This window comes from Rhinolophus hipposideros (genome assembly GCF_964194185.1).
Source record: "Rhinolophus hipposideros genome assembly, chromosome: 5".
NCBI classification, from domain to species: Eukaryota; Metazoa; Chordata; class Mammalia; order Chiroptera; family Rhinolophidae; genus Rhinolophus; species Rhinolophus hipposideros.
Window position 1 is genome coordinate 29474219 of NC_138051.1, and position 20618 is coordinate 29494836.

The 20618-nt window shown below is 38.4% G+C and overlaps 1 gene segment (V, D, J or C); it reads right to left on the minus strand.

The window, feature by feature from the left end:
- Positions 1-338: 338 nt before the first annotated feature.
- Positions 339-7205, minus strand: LOC308498377 (T cell receptor alpha variable 22-like). The segment is given in 4 exons: positions 6989-7205; positions 2516-5593; positions 2157-2326; positions 339-1450 (listed from the first exon to the last, which is right to left on the minus strand).
- Between the last annotated feature and the right edge of the window lie 13413 nt (positions 7206-20618).

Sequence of the window (20618 nt, forward strand, 5' to 3'; positions counted from 1 at the left end):
AGCAAATGACCCCAGACAGTAATCTGCATCCTGACTCACACACAAAACTACATCATTGGAGGCAATTATTTATGTAATTATAAAATACAGTGTAATTGCATATTTATTCTCCTTTGTTCTCTTAACTGAATTAAAGAGAAATTATATAAAATGATTTGTAAGTAATTGTATTGTTGGGCCGATTACATATAGAAATGTAATATATTTGACAATAAAAGTACAAAGGTAGTTGAAAAACCTGTATTGGAACAAAGAAATGACACCAGATGGTAACTTGAATCCACAGGAATAAATGAAGAGAACCAGAAATGGTACATAAGAAGGTTAATACAACAACTCCCATAAACACATATTTATTTTCATTTTTTTCTCTCAACTTCTTAAAAGAGATGAAGTTATAAAGATATAAAGCAATAATTATAACAACAAATCGGTGGTTTATAACATATATAAATGTAATATAAATAAGAATTATAGCACAAAAAGGACGAAGAGGAAATAGAATTCCATAGGAGTAACTTTTCCATATGTCACAGCAATTAAGTTAGTAAAATTTTAAAGTACCTACTAATAAGTTAAAATGCATGTCATAAGCCTTAAAGTAACCACTAAGAAAATAACTGGGAAATGCATTGAAAAGTAGTGAAAGGAATTTAAATATTACACTAGAAAATATTCACTTGATGCTAAAAGAAGCAGTAAAGGAAGAACAAAGGAACAAAAAGGACATGGGACATATAGAAAACAAAACTAAAATGACAGACATAAATCTAACTATATCAATAATAACATTAAATGTAAATGGATTAAACAATTCATTCAAAAAGCAGTGATTATCAAACTGTTTTAAAAACTGATCTGTAATTATATACTATCCAGAGGACACACCCTTTCAATTCAAACATAAAAATTGGTGAAAACTAAAAGGAAGGAGAAAAATATCATAAAAAAGCAAACAAGAGATCTGGAGCTGCTATCATATTATTAGACAAAATAAAATTTAAACCAAAAAAATGTTACTAGAGATGAAGGATTTTATGATGATAAAGGTCCAACCCATCAGAAAGATATAACAGTTATAAACATATATGTACATAACAAGAGCGGTAATTATTTAGGTAATTATAAAACACAGTGTAATTGCATCTTTATTCTCCTTTTGTCTCCTAACTGAATTAAAGAGCAACTATATAAAATGATTTTACATGTGTTTTGGTAAATACATGACAAAAATGGACAGAATTGAAGGGAGAAATAGACGATTCAACGATTATAGTTGGAAACTTCAATATCCCACTTTCAATAAAGGAACAAGTAGGCGGAATATCAACAAGGAAACAGAAATTTGAACATTATAAACCAAGTAGACCTAACAGACATCCATCCTTTAGCAACAGGATACGCATTCTTCTCAAGAATGGAGGGAACATTCTCCAGGATAGACCATATCCTAGGATATAAAACAAACTTTGAGAACACCAATGAGACTTAGTTGAATGGAATATACATTTTAAAGTTTTCAAAGAGATTTGTCAATATATAAACATTCAGCAATTTTTCTTTGTTTGCTGTGCTGCTCTAGTACTATGGGATATAAGTACCTGCAGTTGTCTTGGGACATATTGTGGTGAGGCTGACCTGAACATCCTGGAGACACCCACTAAGCTGGATGATTGTGTAATAACATCTTTATTGGAGTAATTTTTCTGTTCTTTTTATTCCTTTCACCTTTTACTCTTTTGGAGTCCAGCATACTATGGCTTAAATATTTATACTAATTCTGTCCTCTTATCAGTTACTCTGTTAGTTCCAAGTGAGAGATTTATAGTGCAGGAAGAGGAGTAGACTGAGAAGGAAAGGTAAAGACCAAAGTCTCCAACCTGTAAGGCCCAAAAGTATCTGTGGTTAAAACCCTACCAATGGGGGTTAGGAATATTAACTGTGTAATAGGCTGTGTGGTGATTTTGTGATGTGATTGTGTTTGGAGGAGGAGCTGAACCCAGCTGATGGTTTGTGTACAGGCTGCAGGTGCCTGGAGAACACTGTGGCTCCACAGCACAGAAATAAACGGCTGAGTCTGTGGTCTGGGAAGAGGAAATATGCAATGAGCTGTTGCGTTCTTTAGGTTCTGTCATCGCGGTTAATCTTCCATTCACCTTTGTCCCTGAAGGAATGTAAAACAGGTTGATGAGACCGCCCCCAGGATTTTGGCGAAACCACTGCACATTTCTCGCAGAGGTGGAAAATTTGCACCGCAGCATAGAACTGGCTCCCTCCTGGAGACTCAAGGCTGTGGGACTCTGCTCCACCTGCACCCCTCTTACACCTGATGAGAGACGGAGAAACAGTCACAGGCGATGGTCACTATCACACCCACAAAACCCAGAAAAGGCCCTCATAAATTAGGAAAAGGGTAGAAAGTCTGCAAGATTAATCAGCCACATGTCCTCCCTCTCTCCTTCCCTCCCTCAATAATACTCCTTTCAGATGCCCATTTGGGACAGCCCCAACTTACAGCAAATCTGGGTGCAGAAAAGCGCCAGCACAGTGCCCAACAGCCTCTTCATGATGCTTCGCTTTGCTGCTGGGGACATTTTCACCCTCAGGTATATTTAACTATACCCTGCGGTGGTGAGTGGCAGGACTGGGCTCTGGAACTGTTCCTGCTCCTGGGACCAAACAGTCTCACCCTACAAACCCTGCCTGGCTGTGACAGGAAGCCCCACCCCCCAGTCTCACCCCAAAAGAGAATGTGCTGGAGAGCAGTGAGAGAGAGAGGGGAAACAAAGATCCTTATTCTATTACTTGAGGGACACTGTCTGATGATTCTGGATGTACTGGAGTGTGAGAAGGAAAGGGCGGGGCCTCCTCCCTGATCTATGCTAATTACAGTCTGGGGAGGATCATAGAAAGAACATCCAGTTTTTAATCCAAATAACTTTGTTAGTGTTCTAACAAAAGGATCTTTACTAACCCATAAATTAATTCTATGAGAGTCATTCCAGTCATACAAAGTAATAAGAACAAAAATGTTATGTATTATCTACTTAATGAATTCCTATTATTGGAATATATGAAATACATGGATTGAGACTTTCCTGGAATAACCAAAACTTGTGGTAAATATTGTTATAAGAAATGAACCTAATAAGACTGTACATTGTGAGAAGAAAATTAGGATCAATTTACACATTGCTTTTATGTATTTTCGTAGCTGCTGCATAATATGTTTTGTTTTTCTAATTTTTATCTGTAAAATCATCCTGTGGTTCAGGCTTAGAGTTCAGTCAACCTGTTTTCTAATACCTCTGTCTTCCTCTTTTCCTCCCACTGTCCCTTCTCATTACATTTCTACTTCCATATTCTCCTTTTTCCCCCCTTACTGTCTCTCTCTTTCCTCACTTTGATTTTCTAGTTACAGGTAAGAGACAGAAAGAAAATTAAAGAAAAGGTGACATTTAGTGGTTAGGAAATAATTTTGCACCTGTAAAACGCAAGTTCTTATTTCCCCTGATATCTAAAAATGTTAGGCAATAAACATTTTAGAAAAATCTGAAATGTATACTTTGGAATTCTCCATCTTCCCTTTTGCTTCATATGACTCTGTTTGATCCAGAAATCTTTTCTGATAGATAATGATAATGACATAGATCAAGATAATGATAACAATGTAAATATAGATACATGCATCACAGCTATCAACTGCTAGTAATTGAATCCAGGCATAAGGCAACACTATTAATTGAAAAGAATATTCAGCAAGAAGCATGTTTCTTATGTGCTGATAATGATTCCATTTTTCTTCACACACAATATTTTTCCCCTCTTTACTCTTACTGGTCTTCATTTGCACACTCATAGAATTTCTCAAATCTTTCAATGACTATTTACAACTAGGTGCCTCACAGTAGTCCTTGGTTTAAGAAAAGCCTAATTGACTAACACCTTAATAAAGGAGCAGATATAGATGGCTCAGCCCAGCCTGCCTTTCTAGGGCTCTACCTGTGAACTGACTTGAAGCTCCAAAAGTGTCCACAAGGACAGAGATTACAACAGGTAGGACAATACGACCTCACAGTGCCTTTTTATGAAAATAAAATATTTCATATAATGAAATTTTCTGTAATAATAGGAAAATAATCCATTTAATTCTTACCTATGAACTTGTAAAACCTGAGCCCTCCAGTGTGACTTAATCCAGTTTAGCCATTAAATTTAAGAGTATTCTAGACCTGGGAAAATACAAACATAAATTAGACACTGTGTCTTCCTTCAGAAAGTTTGTGATGTAGTGGGAGAGACAAATATCTCTGTAAATGTAATAGAAGCATACCACACATACTACATGAACGACAGTAACAATTGCTTCAGGCCTATGTTACAGGACACCGTTCAATGAAGGATGTGATACTGCATGGCTTCTGCGGAGGTGACAAGAGAGGAAAATAACAAAGCCAAGAGGAGTGATCTTTGAAAGGTGACCCTTCAATTTAAATGCAAGGAACAGAAAAGATGAGCAAGTATGTGGACCGGGCCACTGGCAATACACACACACAGAACACACACACATACACACAGAACCCACACACATACTAAAGAACACAGGATGTGTCTGTCACTTGAATCTGGGCACAATGTGTAACCTTAAGCAGCTAACACCGTCCAGGCTCAAGAAAAATGCTTCTTCACATACGTTAACATTTGTCCTTGAAATTGCATTTGAATATCAGAAAAATTTGTAAGCTGTACTGCTACTGGAATTTGGGGGATTTGAGGAAAGAGAAAGTAAAATTTAATTAACTAGACAAATCTTTATTTCTGGTCTGACATTAATATAGATCTTCAATATTAGTGTTTGCATGGATATCATTTTCCATACTTTTACTTTTAATCTATGTCATTATATTTAAATTGGGTTTCATGGAGACAGTATATAGATAAGTTTTTTAAAAATACAAAATTATACTAATAATATCTGATTCTAAGTTTGTGTTTAGAGCATTTATAATTAATGTAATATTGATATAGTTAAATTTTTATCTATCATTTTATTATTCTTTTTTTGTTTGTGTACTCTGTTTTGGTTCCTCAGTATTCTGTTATAATTTATCTATTTGCTACGTGACTATTTCTTTTTGTATTATGTTTCTAGTGGCCTTTAATGAATGCAGAATGACTATTACTGACACATCCACAGTCTATCTAGAGTTATTATTTCAGTGTTTCTAGCAAAATTAGCAATTTTACAATTGTATACATTATTTTGTGCTCCGTACTTTACATTACAGTAGTAGGTGTCTTTCAAATTCAGACTTGAAAACCCAATCAGTCAATATTATAATGATTGATTTCAATAATCATACATATTTTAAGAAGAGAAAACTAGTTTCTTGTATATTACCATGTATTTACCGTTTTTTGTAGCTCTTCCTTCATTCTCGAAGTTCCTAATTTTCCTCTGATATCATTTTTCTTCTGCTGAAGAACTTTCTTCAGAATTTATTTTAGATCAGCTCTTTTTAAAAAAAATTCTCTCAGTTTTTGTTCATTTAAGATTATCTTTATTTTAGTATGATTATGTAGCAGACTTTCACTACAAGAGAATACAGAGTTGTTTTTTTTCTATGAGTATTTTAAAAATATAATGGCAGATACATCATGTACACTTTTGTAGGCCATTGTAAATTCATTGACTTCCATTATGAGAGAAATGGGAATCTATTACAAGGATTTGAGTAGGAGAGTTACATAATGTGGCTTATATTTTAAAGGATCTCATTGGCTGCTTGCTATAGATTGAATGTTTGAGCCCTGCCCTCCTAATTCATATGTTGAAATCACACCCCGCTATCTGACGGTATTAGAACATGAGGCCTTTGGGAGTTAATTAGGATTAGTTGGGGTCATGAGAGTGGAGATCATGTGAATGGGATTAGTGCACTTTTATAACTCCCCACAGAACTTTTTTTTTTTTTTTCCTCCTGCTCTGTCACATGAAGATACAGTGAGAAATGGGCAGGTTGCAGCCTGGAAGCAGGCTAACACAAGAACCTACCATGTCGGCATCTGATCTCAAACTTCTAACATCTAAAACTGTGAGAAATAAATTTCTGTTGTTTATAAGCCACCCAGTCAATGGTACTTGTTATAGCAGCCCAAACTGAGCAAGGCGCTGCTGCATTAAGAAGGGACTATAGGAGAACAAGCAGGGAGACCATTAGAAGGTGTCAGAGTAATTCATTTTAGACATGAGGATGGCGTGATCAAACATAGCAGTGGAGATGGCAGCCATGGTCAGATTACGCTTTCATTTATAAAGATAGGGCTGATTGATTTTCTTAATGGATTAGATGTAAGCAGAAAAATAAGAGTCAAAGGTATCTCTGAGGTTGTTACCAGAGATACTGAAAGAATAAAGTTGCCGTCAATTGAAAAGCAAAAGTTAGTGGAGGAGCATGTTGGAGGTGAGTTCAGAAGGTGAAAGATCAGAAGTTCAGTACTGCTCACATTGAATTAGAATCCTAACCCTCTAGACTGCAGTACCTCCAAGGGGAAGGAGAATATCGTTACAGCTTTGTCTGTTCTAGATCTTGTCTGACATGACCCAGTAGTAAAGGAAGGAACATGTTAAAGTTTGTTTTTTCTCAGGAGCCAAGTACTCTCTAGGGCTCTCTGTGCCTCACCCTGCTCGTTTTCACCTAATGAGAAATCTTGCTAAAAACAGGTCAGGGTGTGTCCTTGAGTCTCTGAAAACTCCAGTGTCTTAGGAGGTTTGTGTTCAGCTCCCCCTGCAGTCTCAGGCACTGTGCCACTCACAGCACAGAAGTACACACCCGAGTCACTCCAATGGGCTGATGATTTCCTCAGGTGGAAGGTGCTTTCACTTTTCTTAAATTCAGCCTGGAAATCTTTGATGCCTTTAACCAGGCTATTCCCTCCTACATACTTGAGAAGAAGCTGCAGGTTTTGACTGGGGTACTGGACGTACCAGAAGAGAGAAACAGGTCCACCATAGGTATAGTTGCACCTCAGCTCCAGAGAGGTTCCTTCAGAGACAGTGATGTGACCATCAGGCTGGCTCACTGACTGGGCTCTGGTTCCTCCTGCAACATCAAGGCGGAGTTAGTGAGACTAGGACAGACCTACCTCTAATGAGACTGTGTCTCTGGTCAGATTCCAGTCAGAGCCATGTTCCTTCCATGGAGGCAGAAGCAAGGAATACAGTATTACTTACTCACTGTGAAGAGCATTCCAAGCAGCAGAAGTGTCGCTGAGAACATGCCTAGGCAGTAAGAGAGCTGAGTTGTATTCTGGAGGATCTCCCCTGAGGAGCAGGAAGGAATGTGACCAAGTTGCTGAGTCCTTTTAAATGGGAAAATCTGAGATTCAAGAGATCCCTGTTTAGGCAAGTTCTAGAGGCTGTTAGTAAAAGATGCTTCTTTGGCAATGACTGCTCCTGGTGTTGAGTCTGCTCAGTATGTGCACCTCAGTGAGCTTTGAGGTGAAGTCTTTCATAGGTGGGAGTTATAACTTATTAACTGAGGCATTTCTAGTTTATGCAAAATCGCCCTCTAGCGGTCAAATATAGAAACAAATATTGGTACCTAGGTTTTTGTACAAAATCCATTCCGGAACACCCTTTGAGTTCTGAAATGTTGAGAACCGAGGCACGGTTTCCAATTGAAAGTAATGCAAAATTGATTAATCCGTTCCAGTCCTTTAAACTCAACCCCTAAAATAGCTGTTTAGCATGACTTTTACCTTCGAATGATACCCTAGATCCATAAAATGATACACAATGAAAGCAATAAACACAATATACTGTACTGTAAAAGCGATAATACATGAACACAATAGAAAAAAACTACTGTAGATGATGAAAATGAAAATGTAATTTTTTCGTACCTCAATGATGATAGTCATGGTGTGGATGGGGGTCCCCTCAATAATCCCAATGGGTGACTATTCTTCAGGTGCTCTGTGGTCCTCTTACAGAATCACAACAGGTGAGTGTTGTTCAGTGCTCTGTAGCCCTCTTCCATAATCACTGTAGGTGACTCCTCTCCTGCCATTCCTTCCCTTGGTTTTTTAAACCACTGACACCTGGCTTAGACTCACTGGATCTTTTCCTCACTAAAAATTTTTCAATTGACCTTTGCTTTTTCCGATATTTTAAAATTTGTCTAAAGTGAGACACAGCATTATCATTGAAAGTGTGAGTGGCATGACTTACAGCACCTTTATCAGGGTGATATTTTTCAATAAAAATTTGCACTTGAACTCTTTTTGCACTCATTTCTTTGATCAGTGCAGTAGAAACACTTTCTCTTCCCTCCTCCTCCAAAGACAATTCCTCAGTAGCCGCCTGTTGCTGCTCCATCAGAATGTTTTATTGAAGTTCTTCTGTGGTGACTTCAGTCCTGCGGTCCTCCACTAACTCCTCCACATCATCACTGCTCACTTCCAAGCCCATGGACTTTCCCAGAGACACAACATCCTCAACAATAGGAGCGTCCTCTTCAACATCCTCAAATACATGTTCAGGGACAGTGTCTGGCCACAATTTCTTTCATGCTGACTTCATTGTTCTGTGAGACACATCCCTCCATGCTTTGTCTATGAGATGTAAGCAATGCAGGATATTGAAATGATTCTTCTAGAACTCTCTGAGGGTTAACTCTGTATCCAAGGTCACCTCAAAGCACCTTTGGTGCTTTGGTGTAAAACTTCTTAAAATTAGATATGACCTGCTGGTCCATGGTCTGGATGAGAGGAGTCATGTTGGGGGGCAAAAACTTTACATTGATAAAACTGAACTCTTCCATCAACTTGTCCTCCAAGCCTGGGGGGGGGGTGGGCGCAGCTGGAGCATTATCCATAACAAGCAGGAAGTTCATTGGAAGATTTTTATCTTGGAGGTATTTTTTTACCTTGGCCCGAACACCTCATGAACCCACTCAACACAAAACTGCCTGGTTACCCAAGCTTTGCTGTTTGCCCCCCACATCACATGCAACTTGCTTTTTATGACAGTGTTTTTCTTAAATACCCTAGGGTTCTCAGAATGGTAGACTAGCAAAGGCTTCAACTTAAAATCCCCACTTGCATTTGTTAGCCTGTCTTTCATGGGCTTGTGTCCTGGCAATGATTTCTCCTCCTTTGTTATGTAGGTTCTCTTTGGCATTTTCTTCCAAAAGAGGACTGTCTCATCAGAGTTGAAAACTTGTTGGGGAAGGATCCCCTCTGCCTCTACAAAATCTTTAAAATCCAAAGCAAATTGGTCGGTGTCTTCTTTGTTGGCACTGGCAGCTTCACCATGTCTCACCACATGGTGTATGCCACTTCTCCTCTTCAACTTTTCAAACCACCCTCTACTTGCCTTGAAAATGGCACTCTCAGCACTTGTTCCAAGGGTGTTTTTCATGAGGTCAGCATGCAAATGTGAACTTTTTCACAAGTTATGCTCTCAGAAATGCTGTGAGCAGCAACTGTTTTTCATTTCTCCATATGAATAGCAATTTTCATCTTTTTCAATTATCTGTGTTCTTTGTCTTGTAAGTATTTTAACACCTCTTGAAACATTGGCTCCTTTAATGGCTTCTTTATTTTTTAAGATGGTACAAATTGTAGATTTGGCAATACCAAACTGCGTTGCCAGATCACATACACGGACACCACTTTCATGTTTGGAAATAATTTCCTTCTTCACCTTTATTGTTCTGTTAATGATTTTCTTAGCTTTGCAGCTTTTATCCATTTCTCACAGCAAGTGGTGATTGGCAGAGTGTTCCTGATATGAGATGAGCACAGATTGATTGCACACATTCACCAAATAAGCCCAAATATCACCTCCGTGTTGTGGGGTGCTCAGGACTCAACAGCTGACAGCTAGGCGTCAGGATAGTGCACTCAGAAGCCACGTGATATGTTCAATTTCCAAGGCATGTTTGTTAATCGAAGCATTTACTTTTGGTTTACAGCGTTAGTAAACCAAAATATTCGTCAACGGAGACATTCGAAAACCGAGGTACTACAGTAGAGACTTAAGGTTTAATGTGCCCCATCTCCTTTCCAGTCCAATCTAGCTGGAATTTCTTAGCATTATAATCTGTAATAGTGTTTTCACACCAGAAACCTTTCAGAAACCAAGGGTCCTTGTTAGGAAATCTGGTGTTGATGCCCCCTTAACCTACTCAGCAAACAAGATGGATTTAAGGCACAATTAGGTCTCCCATTTTCTCAGTTGAAATCCTCTTGATCAATAAACCTTTCCTTACTCCAAACTGTGACACTTTCCGTTTGGTCTTTCAAAGTGTCAGGCACATAAATTTGGGTTCAGTTACACTATGACATGGAAAGGCTGTGAAACATTGTTTTGCAGCACTGCACAAATGAGTCAAATTTTGTCCTTGTTTCTGTTTGTGACTTTTATTTCTACCTTTTCAGCATTGTCTAAAGCCATAGAATCATTACTGGAAATATTGATCTTTAATCCAGTAGTGATGGAGACCCGATTTGGGAAGTAGACCAGCAGCAGGAACAGTGATGGCTCTTCTTTTGTGTTTTTTTACTTCACCAACACTACTGTGCAGTGAACGATAGGTTCTCCTCACTGAGTCATCTGCTATACAGCCTAATTCTACACATATTCAAATAGCATAAGAGATTCAATTATTCCAAGTCTGATGGTCAAACAGATTCAATACTATCCTATGAATGATTTTTGATTTAAAAAAAATCTTTCCATTTGTATGTCTCTTAAATGGGACCAGTCTAAGGGATTTGTACACAATTCAATATTGTTTTCAAAATATGTAGTATTTTTTTCTTCAACATGTGTTAATGACAATAATAACATTTTTACACTGAGAGAGAGAGAGCAATAACAACATAACTTAGGAAGCCGAACAGGAGCTGGATAAGTCGTTATTTATGTAGATGTCAGGAAAGCTGAAACTCTGTCTATTAGATGATGAGGCCCAGAAGTTAAATCATGTTGCCAAACCCACAAACTCTCCAGAATTAGTACTCTAGAGTACTAATGGGGTATTAATCTGATAGAAAGTTTGGAAATCTCAAAATGAGCACAGCACCATATACTCGGCCTGCCTCATATACCTGGAAATTACAAATGAAGACACTTAGGTCATAGAGTTCAGTTACTTATTCAATATCACAATCACAGTAAAAACTGGAGGATAGATCACGTTTAGTAGTGAACTTCTCCTATGAATGCTCCTTTCAGTATCCTAAGTAAATTTTTTAAATGCAAGTAATCACATATCAGAAGAAATGAAATACAGATGTTCATATAGGGTACAGGTTGAACAATATCCAAATCCCCTATGAAATAAATGAGGCAGCATTGCCTATTCTGGTATAAAACACACAGGATTCCATGCCAGGTGTGTGAGAAGAGGGCATATCCACATGTTCCATTCCTGCACGTCAAAGAATATGTTCAAAAGATTAGCTCTAAGAAAGTAGCAACAATGAGGGGTAAACATTACCCTAGTATAAGCAGAGTAGTTTGGATACGTTTGAGTACCCATCTGTGTATTTGGAATCATGCCAAAAGAGGAGGCAAGGGATCTGACTGTGTGGCTAATACATTGGTGGGAGTCGAGCTTAGTAGTGTTCACTAAGGGTCCAATTAGTTGAAGGACCTACAATAACTAGAATGCTTGTTTATCTGTGTTTGCAGTTCTTTCTTGATTATTGAAAATACTGTAATTTATTGAATGGGCCTTTTTCACCAAACACATGGCTTTTTGTCCACACAGGTACCAGAGTAGCACCAGCCACGAGTTTGCGCCACAGGTTTGTGTATGGGCTGCAGGTGCCTGAAGAGCACTGTGCCAAAGGCGCAGAGGTATGTGGCTGAGTCTTCAGGCTGGGATCCTTTGATGTACAAGAAGCTGTAACCATTCTTGGTGTCAAGAGTGGCTTTAACTCGTCCTTCCTCCTTTTCATCCCCATTTGATCTGAACAGAAACAGGATCTGGGGGCTTTTTGCAGGTTCCCATCTGTACCAGTGTAAAGCATAGAAAGAGCCAGAAGGGAAACGGCAGGTGAAGTTGGTGCTCTTTCCTTCCTGAACATGCAGTGACTGAGGACTCTGCTCCACGTTCAATGCGCTACTCATTCCTGTTGAGAATGACAGGGTCAAACAGGTCTCTCTACAGTTTTCATTTTGTTCACACATTCCCCAATAAAACCTCGAGGGGCCTCATTCCCCGTGCTCCTCCTTCCCGATCAACCACCCCAGACTGTTCAGAATGTCTTCACCAACCCTAGGACTTACTGTCAAGATGAAGCCATAGGATTATCAGTGAGGCTGGCAAAAGATACTTCTCCATTTATCCTCCCCAAATATCCTTAGCAGAATAACGTGCTGCAACCTAGATCTGTACAATATTCTGCTTCAGATAACAGGATTCTGCACCTGATTGCCCAGCCAATCAGAGAGACAAACTCTGACAAATGTCCTAGAAACACACCAATCAATTCTGCCCTAGATTCAGTTTCCTGTGGTTCAAAAGGAAGGATGAAATGCTGCTTTCTTCAGGCCAACTTCATAAACATTGAGGAAATCCCCCCATAAGTTCACAACACAAAGAGACATGACAATTTTTATGAAGTGGGCTGCCTAATCGTGAACTGCTATTAAGTTTAGAGAGAGTTGCAGGTGGGATGCAGCCTGTGATAGGAAAAGCACTTTGGTTAGAATCTTTTACTTGAATTTGCAAAAGAAATGTTTTAAACTTTCAAATCACCCCAAATTATAAATGTGCACACATACTATGTGTTAAACAGTCTTTTGGTATGTGTACGTTATTCTTATACAAATTCATGTACTTTACAACCAGGAAACTAAAGCTCAGAGATTAATTAACTCAAGGTGTATTATCTGGTATACTACACCAGTAGTGGAACATACGAGATCTGACAATTAAGTTCGCGAACTCATCCTAGAAAAAGTGGTACATGCCTCATTGCTGAATATCACTACAGTCACCTTCGAAGTACTCCCCTTGAGAAGTTATGCACTGATGCCAGTGGCTAGTCCACCCTTCAGCTCAATTTTGGGACTGTTTTTCTGGAATGCCATCAGAGTTGTCATCATATTATCTTTAATGCACTGAATGTCATCAAAATGTCTTCCTTTCAATATTTCCTTTATGTTTGGGTAAATAAAGAAGCCACTGGAGGCCTGATCAGGTAAGTAGAGAGGGTGTTTCAATACAGTATGTGTTTATTGGGTAAAAATTCCCTCACAGACAGTGCTGTGTGAGCTGGTGCATTGCCATGATGCAAGAGCCATGAATTGTTGGTGAAAATTTCCGATCGTTTCATGCAGCCTTTTCATGCAGCCTAACGTTTTCATGCAGCCTTTTCAGCACTTCCAAAGTATACTTGCTAACTGTTTGTCCAGTTGGTACAAATTCCTAATGAATAATCCCCCTGATATCAAAATAGGTTAGCAACATAATCAGAACAAATTCGTGAATTTAATTGTCAGACCTCATATACACATTACACATAGAAAATGATACGAGAGCATTTTTTAATTTAAAAATAAATCTGGGACATGGATTTGACTTGGCATCTAAAGGATAATCAGGCATGGGATTGGGAAAGGAGTTATTCTTGTGCTTTCTTTTATGGTAAAGTTATCATTTCCATGTTTTGGGAAGTATGAAGTTGGAAAGAGGGACGGGAAAATGTGGTGCCTCTACTGGGAGGGCAAAAACTTCACAGGAAATCTCTAGCAGGTTTCTGATTATGTCTCCTTGGTCAGAACTGTGCTATATGCAACACCTAGTTGTAGAAAGGATGTGAAATGCAGTTTGGGCTTTTCTGTTTTAAAACCTGGGGATATAGTTGCCCAAATCAAAGTTGAGAGTTATGTTAATATGGAAGCAAAAGAGTTGGTGCTGAGGTGTCTGCCTTCCTGATTGCTAAGGTGGGGATTCAGAGTATTAACTCTTTCTGCCTAGGAGTCAGTGAAAATGTCATAGTAGGGATAACCTTTATTTAGAGGAATTAATAATAATGTTATTAACGGGCATTTACTGAGTGTGTATCTATACCTGGGACTTCATAATAAAATTTTGTATATTACATCTCATTTAATTCACTGCAACCACAAGACAAGTGTTCTTATTAACATGTATTTATAAGGAAGCTTAGATGAAGATAAATAACTGCACAAGGATACTGAGCTAGAAAATTGCAAAATCAGAATTTGAACCTGGGGCTATTGTGACTCCAAAACCCATGTGCTTTGTACTATATCATCTTACTTTCAAAAACAAATAGGAATTCTTCAAGGATAAAAATGAGGTAGTGGAAGACTTCCCAGGTGGAGGGAACTCCTATGTTCTTTGGCGTTGAAAACTTGAAGTTATTCCTATCTGCCGTTCAAAATCTAATCCCCAAACAAATTCTGTGCAAATAAAAGCTACTGTAGGGGGGGCCCGGTGGCTCAGGCGGTTAGAGCTCCAGCCTCCTAACTCTGAAGGCTGCCGGTTCGATTCCCACATGGGCCAGTGGGCTCTCAACCACAAGGTTGCCAGTTCAATTCCTCAAGTCCTGCAAGGGATGGTGGGCTGTGCCCCCTGCAACTAAGATTGAACACAGCACCTTGAGCTGAGCTGCCGCTGAGCTCCCAGATGGCAGTTGGTTGGAGTGTATCCTCTCAACCACAAGGTTGACAGTTCGACTCCCGCAAGGGATGGTGGGCTGTGTCTCCTGCAACTAGAAATGACAACTGGACGTGGAGCTGAGCTGCGCCCTCCACAACTAAGACTGAAAGGACAACAACTTGACTTGGAAAAAAGTCCTGGAAGTACACACTGTTCCCCAATAAAGTGCTGTTCCTCTTCCCCCTCCCAAAAAAAGCTACTGTAGTTAATATTTAAACCCTTTCAGAACCACCAACTGGAGATATTGCTTCAGAATCACAGTTGCATTGTTATTGGGGTATACATTGGTCATTTTTTTTAATCAAAAAAAAGTAGCCACTTTCTTCTAATTATTTTTAAATTTTTATTAAGTGTAGTTGACAAATAATGGTATTTCAGTTGTACAATGCAGTGATTCTACATTTACATCCTTATGATGGGATCACCACCATATGCCTAATAACCATCTGTCACCCTACAAAATTATTGTGAAGTTATTCACTATATTCCCTGTCCCGTACATTACATTCTCATGACTGATTTAACTTATAACTGAAACTTTATACCTCTTATTTCCTTTCACCTTTCTCTTCCATACCCCCAACTCCCACCCCTGTGGCAGCCGTCAGTTTGTTCTCTGTAACTCTAATTATTTTTTACTGTACCTCTGCCATTTACTTTAGTTTAATAAACTTGGGAGGTAGGAGTTTCATCAACTCCAGAGTACTAGAATAAAGCAAAATGATTTATGGATGTGCCCTTGTAGTAACCATTTCTAGCTATGGTCTTTAGGAAAACAGAATGACCAATGAGAACTATGATACCCTCAGTCTGATTTCTTCCATTTGTCCCTCCATATGGACTCTCTTCTTCCCCCCAATGCTTACCCTGGGGAGCTATAGACCCATATTTTTACCAGTTCAAATAGAGAGCTACATTTCCAGAAGTTTGTCTTATAGCAGAGGAATTTTGTTCTCCAGTGCTTGTGGGACAGGTTCTGAAAAGGCAGCAGAAGTGGTTCTGTGAGGGGGTGAGGTCGTAATCATTGTTCATGCCAAGAAGTATGTGAGGAGGAGATGGAGGAATGCCACAGCAGTGTGACTGGGGCCTGCAGCAGAGGCTTTGTGTGCAGGCAGCAGGTGCCCCCAAAGCTCTGTGGCCCCGCACAGAGGTAGGTGCCCACATCCCCAGGCTGGGCTGCAGTGATGAGCAGGGAGCTGTCCTTTCTCGCTTCACCAAACCGTGCCGTTAGTCTCTTCTGCACTTTCACGTCTCCACCCTTAGTTAATGTCATTAAGAGGACAGGACCTTTCCCAGGCTCCTGTCTGTACCATTCAAAGTTGGGATAAATGCTTGAGGAGTTGCAGTACACAGTGACATTTTCTCCCTCCTGGATGCTTAGAAACCGAGGCCTCTGCTCCAGCTGCTGGCTCCTCTGCCCTGTTCAGATACAAAGCAGAAGACACTGGGAATGGAATTAGGACTTTTTCCCAACCTGAAATGGTTTTCCTCCCTCCTTCCTCCCTTCTCCCTCCCTCATTCTCTCCCTTTCGTCCTTGCTTCTTTAGTTCTTGCTTCACTCTACCATAAAATAAACTGTCCTCAGGGGTTTTCCATCTCCTTAGGATTTCATCTGATTTTAATTGGGAACTTCTCAAACTCACATGCCAGTTGAATCCAAAAGATCAATACCAAGAATTTCAGGAACATCTTTTCTTCCTATCACAAGGCAGCCCTGGACACTGACTTCTGCTGCTCTTGACTCATCTCCTCCTGAAAATGGCTCATCTGGGCTAGAGTAACACTGGCCACCCATGCTGATCTAGTAAAAAGGCAGAGGCCTCTGTGTGGCAGCCAATGGAATCATTCACTCTCTACCCTCCTCTTCCTCCAACCTCTAACTCTGCTTTCACTTGGGGAAGGATTTTGCCTTTTGAAATACTACCCTCATGTGGAGAGATAGAAAAGTAATTTTCTTTCAATACTGCTTCTCTCACTCTGACTCCTTCCCTGGCTACACACTAGAGCTTATGAGGGTTGGTGGAGAGAACCAAGTTCTAAGTGCCAGTACTGCCTGTGTAAGCCTCTTCTCAGAGCCACAAAGCTCTTTAAGGGTACTTAGGACTCATCAGAAAACACAGAATATAAAAATAATTCAACACTAAGTCATTCGGTGGAGAAATGATAAATTCTGACTACATGATTTGATGTTGGAGTCAGATATACTTAAATGAAAACTATATCATTGCCATTTATCAGCAAGGCCACTACAAACCGTTTTTTAACCCACTAATGTAGTTGTTTCCTATTCAGTAGAATGGGGTTTACATTACTTATTCCGTGGGTTATGTCCTGAGGATACACTGAGATTACATATATAAACTAGACTGTGTCTCCATCAACCCATTTAAATGATTTCTTGAAACTCATCTCTACGCTTCCATTTTCTTCTCAACAGGCACACAGCAAAAGGCCCAGCTGGGTCCTAATCCTGAAAAATCCAAACGCACTTCACCATCATCAATCCCATTCCCATGTTTGTAATTCCCATGTTAAGATCTGCCAGGAAAGAGCCTGCTGCTAGTGAAGGTGACTGTGGGAGAGATAAAAGTCTCAAGAAGCTGGTATAAGCTGAGGTTTTAATGAACTGAAGCTCACACAACACAGGAGGTATGGGCAAAAAAGCTTCCAGTGTCTCCCTTCACATAGAGTCTCACCCATTGAATAATGAAAAAAATCTACCTAACTTCATTCCTCTCTTACCAATTGGCTTACATACAGTCTTGAGAATAAAGAGAAAACTTTGCATATAGTTGGTATTGTAATAGGAGAAAAGATGTTGTGACCCCAGTTAATAATCAGGGCTGTGTAACGAAAGAAGAGAAAAGATTTTCCATTTCACCAATAAAAGTAGTAGCTGTAAAGAACACAACATTTACAACCTTGTAGAGAGATGCGGACTAGATCTATAGCAATAAATCAATGAAAGTTAGAGAATGTTGTGCCATGTTCTCTTGATCAAGTCTGAAGCCCAGTATTCTAGAGGCAACGGGGAGGTTATCTATCTGTGTCATTGGAGAGCTAAACAGATATGTGTTCTTTTGTTTCAAATTATTTCTCTCTCCTTTCTGTCTTTCCATCTACCCTTCCTCTACCCTGCCCATCTTTTACTCCTGATACATGTATACAAGAGGATACAACAGTCATATTATAAATTGAAAATACCTGCCTGAAAATTATAACCAGGAATATTCAGAACTCAGTTTACTCTCCATAATGTACTAGATGTGTTGATCATGGACAAAACCATCTGTTTTCTAGGCCTCTATTTCTTTCCCTATATGAATTCATTAAGTGTTTATACTATGTTGAATCTGAGTTAAACTCTTGAAAGACGTTTTCTGATTTAATCATTACAATGACTTCTGAATGGATTATTGTTATTACTATATGCCAGTATACAGATGATAAAACTGAGGTTTAAGATATTTATTAACTCTATTAGTGTAATTCAATTGATGTCAGAATTGAGAGTTGGACCCATGTCTACCCAATGTATAAACCTACCCTCTTCCATGACTTATTATATTGTTTTACTTAACATGGATTATAATTAAATTGCATAATATATGCTAACAGTCTTCCATAATACATCCTGCATAGTAAATACATAACAGGAAAGCACCAAGACAAAAATTTTGAAGAAAGCAGGGAGGGCGAGAAAATAGGAAATTATTTGAGCTTCTCACAGTAAATATTTTCTATGAGAAAGAGCTCATATAATTGACTTTTCTTTGTCTTTTTAGCTCCTATGGAAAATTAATTCTTTAAAAGTGAATAGACTTAATTTTAAGAGCAGTTTCAGGTTTACAGAAAAACTGATCAGAGAGCTCCAATCTACTCCCTCTATAACCACACATAGGAAACATTTGATTTTTACACTCTCACAGATCAAATGGAATACAGAAACGTTGGGTGTTTTTCTTCTATCATATTCTGTAATGTTTCTGACAGTTAAATGAGATATCAGCAGGTAGGTTATACTCAGATGTTATGGTGAGATGCATTCAGTGAAAAGTAAGGAGAAAGGTGGGCACTTTGCAATGGAGAAAGGCTACATACATACTCCTCATCACTGCATTCTGTACTTATTGGCTCCTGGGATGCTAGTATTGTGATGGATGACCTAGCCTGAGTCACAGTTTACTCTCTTGTGGCCATCCCTTCTAAGGCCCAGGGAAAGCCCAGTGGCATTGCTCCTTTTAACAATTAGTGATGTCCCACCTTGTGAGGAAATATGTAGATGTGTTGTAAGGAACCCTAGAATGTCCTAGTTTATTCATCATGTGCATAATAGCATTCATTTTGTGGCAAGATATCTTCATAACTGATAATTTTTTTAAAAGAAGGAATAATTTTTTCCTGTACTCTTTCTAAATGCATTACTGTGACAAAAAGGTTCATGACATGCTCCAGAATTGTGGTATATGACATGAATAGCATTGCTCTCAATTGAATCTTTGAGCACAGGAAAGCAGAATAAGTTGCAAAAAGAAAAACTTTTTGCAGTTGGGTACCTGGTACAATAACAGCAGAAAATGATCATTTGCCTCATAGACCAGTGTTTCCTGGATGGTTAAGATTTTCTTTTCCATGTAGGACATCATCACCTGAGACACCCAAGGAGATGAGTGTATTGATTTGAGAATTTTTGCTGTTTCTAATGTAATTATTTACTGTTATAAATGTCATTCTAAGCATTGCTTTATGTTCCTTCTGCTGTTATTTAGTGGTATGTTCCATAAATATCAATAAGGTCAAATTGGTTCATAGTGTTGTAAAAGTTGCAAAACTCTGCTATATTCTTGCTGAAGTCTGATTACTTACTGTATTTCCTGTTGTGCACAAAGGGTTAAGATCTCCAAGTATAATTCTAGATTTTTCTATTTTTTAAATTTCAATTCTAATAGTTAACTTAAGTAGTTTGAAGCTATCTTGCTAGATGCATGCACACACACATTGTTATGTCTTCTTGGTATATTGACACTTTCATAATTATATAATCTCCCTCTTAATTTCTGGTCTGACATTAACATAGCCCTTCAATATTTATGTTTGCATGTATATCTTTTTCCATACTTTTACTTTTAATCTATGTAGTTATTTTTAAATAGGGTTTCATGCAGACAGTATATAGACAGGAGTTTTTTTTATCATACTAATAATCTCTGACTTGAAATTTATGTGTTTAAACCATTTACAATTAATGTAATTATTGATATAGTTAGATTTTGGTAACATTTATTATTCTTTTTTGTTTGTGCTCTATTTTTTTCCTCACTATTCTATTATAATTTATCTATTTGCTACTTGACTATTTCTTTTTGTGTTGTGTTGTAAGTGGTCTTTTAATGATTGCAGCATGACTATTACCTAAACATTCATAGCATATTTAGAATTATTATTTCTAAGTTTCAGGTGAAATTAGAAACCTAACAATTGTATAGGTTATTTTATGCTCCCAGGTTTACATTACAGTTGTAGGTGACTCTCATTGTCTGGCTTTGAAAACCCCACCAGGCCATGATATAATGGTTGATTTCAATAATCATACTTTTTTTAAGTAGGAAGAGAAAACTAGTTTCTTGTATTTTACCATACATTTACCATTTTTGTTGCTCTTCCTTCATTCTTGAAGTTCCTAATTTTCCTCTCATATCATTTTCCTTCAGCTAAAGAACTTCCTTCATGATTTATATTGGAGTAGCTCTGCTCAAAAGAAATTCTGTTATCCTTCATTAGAGATTACCACTATTTTAATGTAATTTCTGTAGCAAACTTTCATTACAAGAAAATTCAGAATTAAAAGCTTTGTTTCTGTGAGTATTTTAAAAATATAATGACAGATACATCATGTGGACTCTTGCAGGC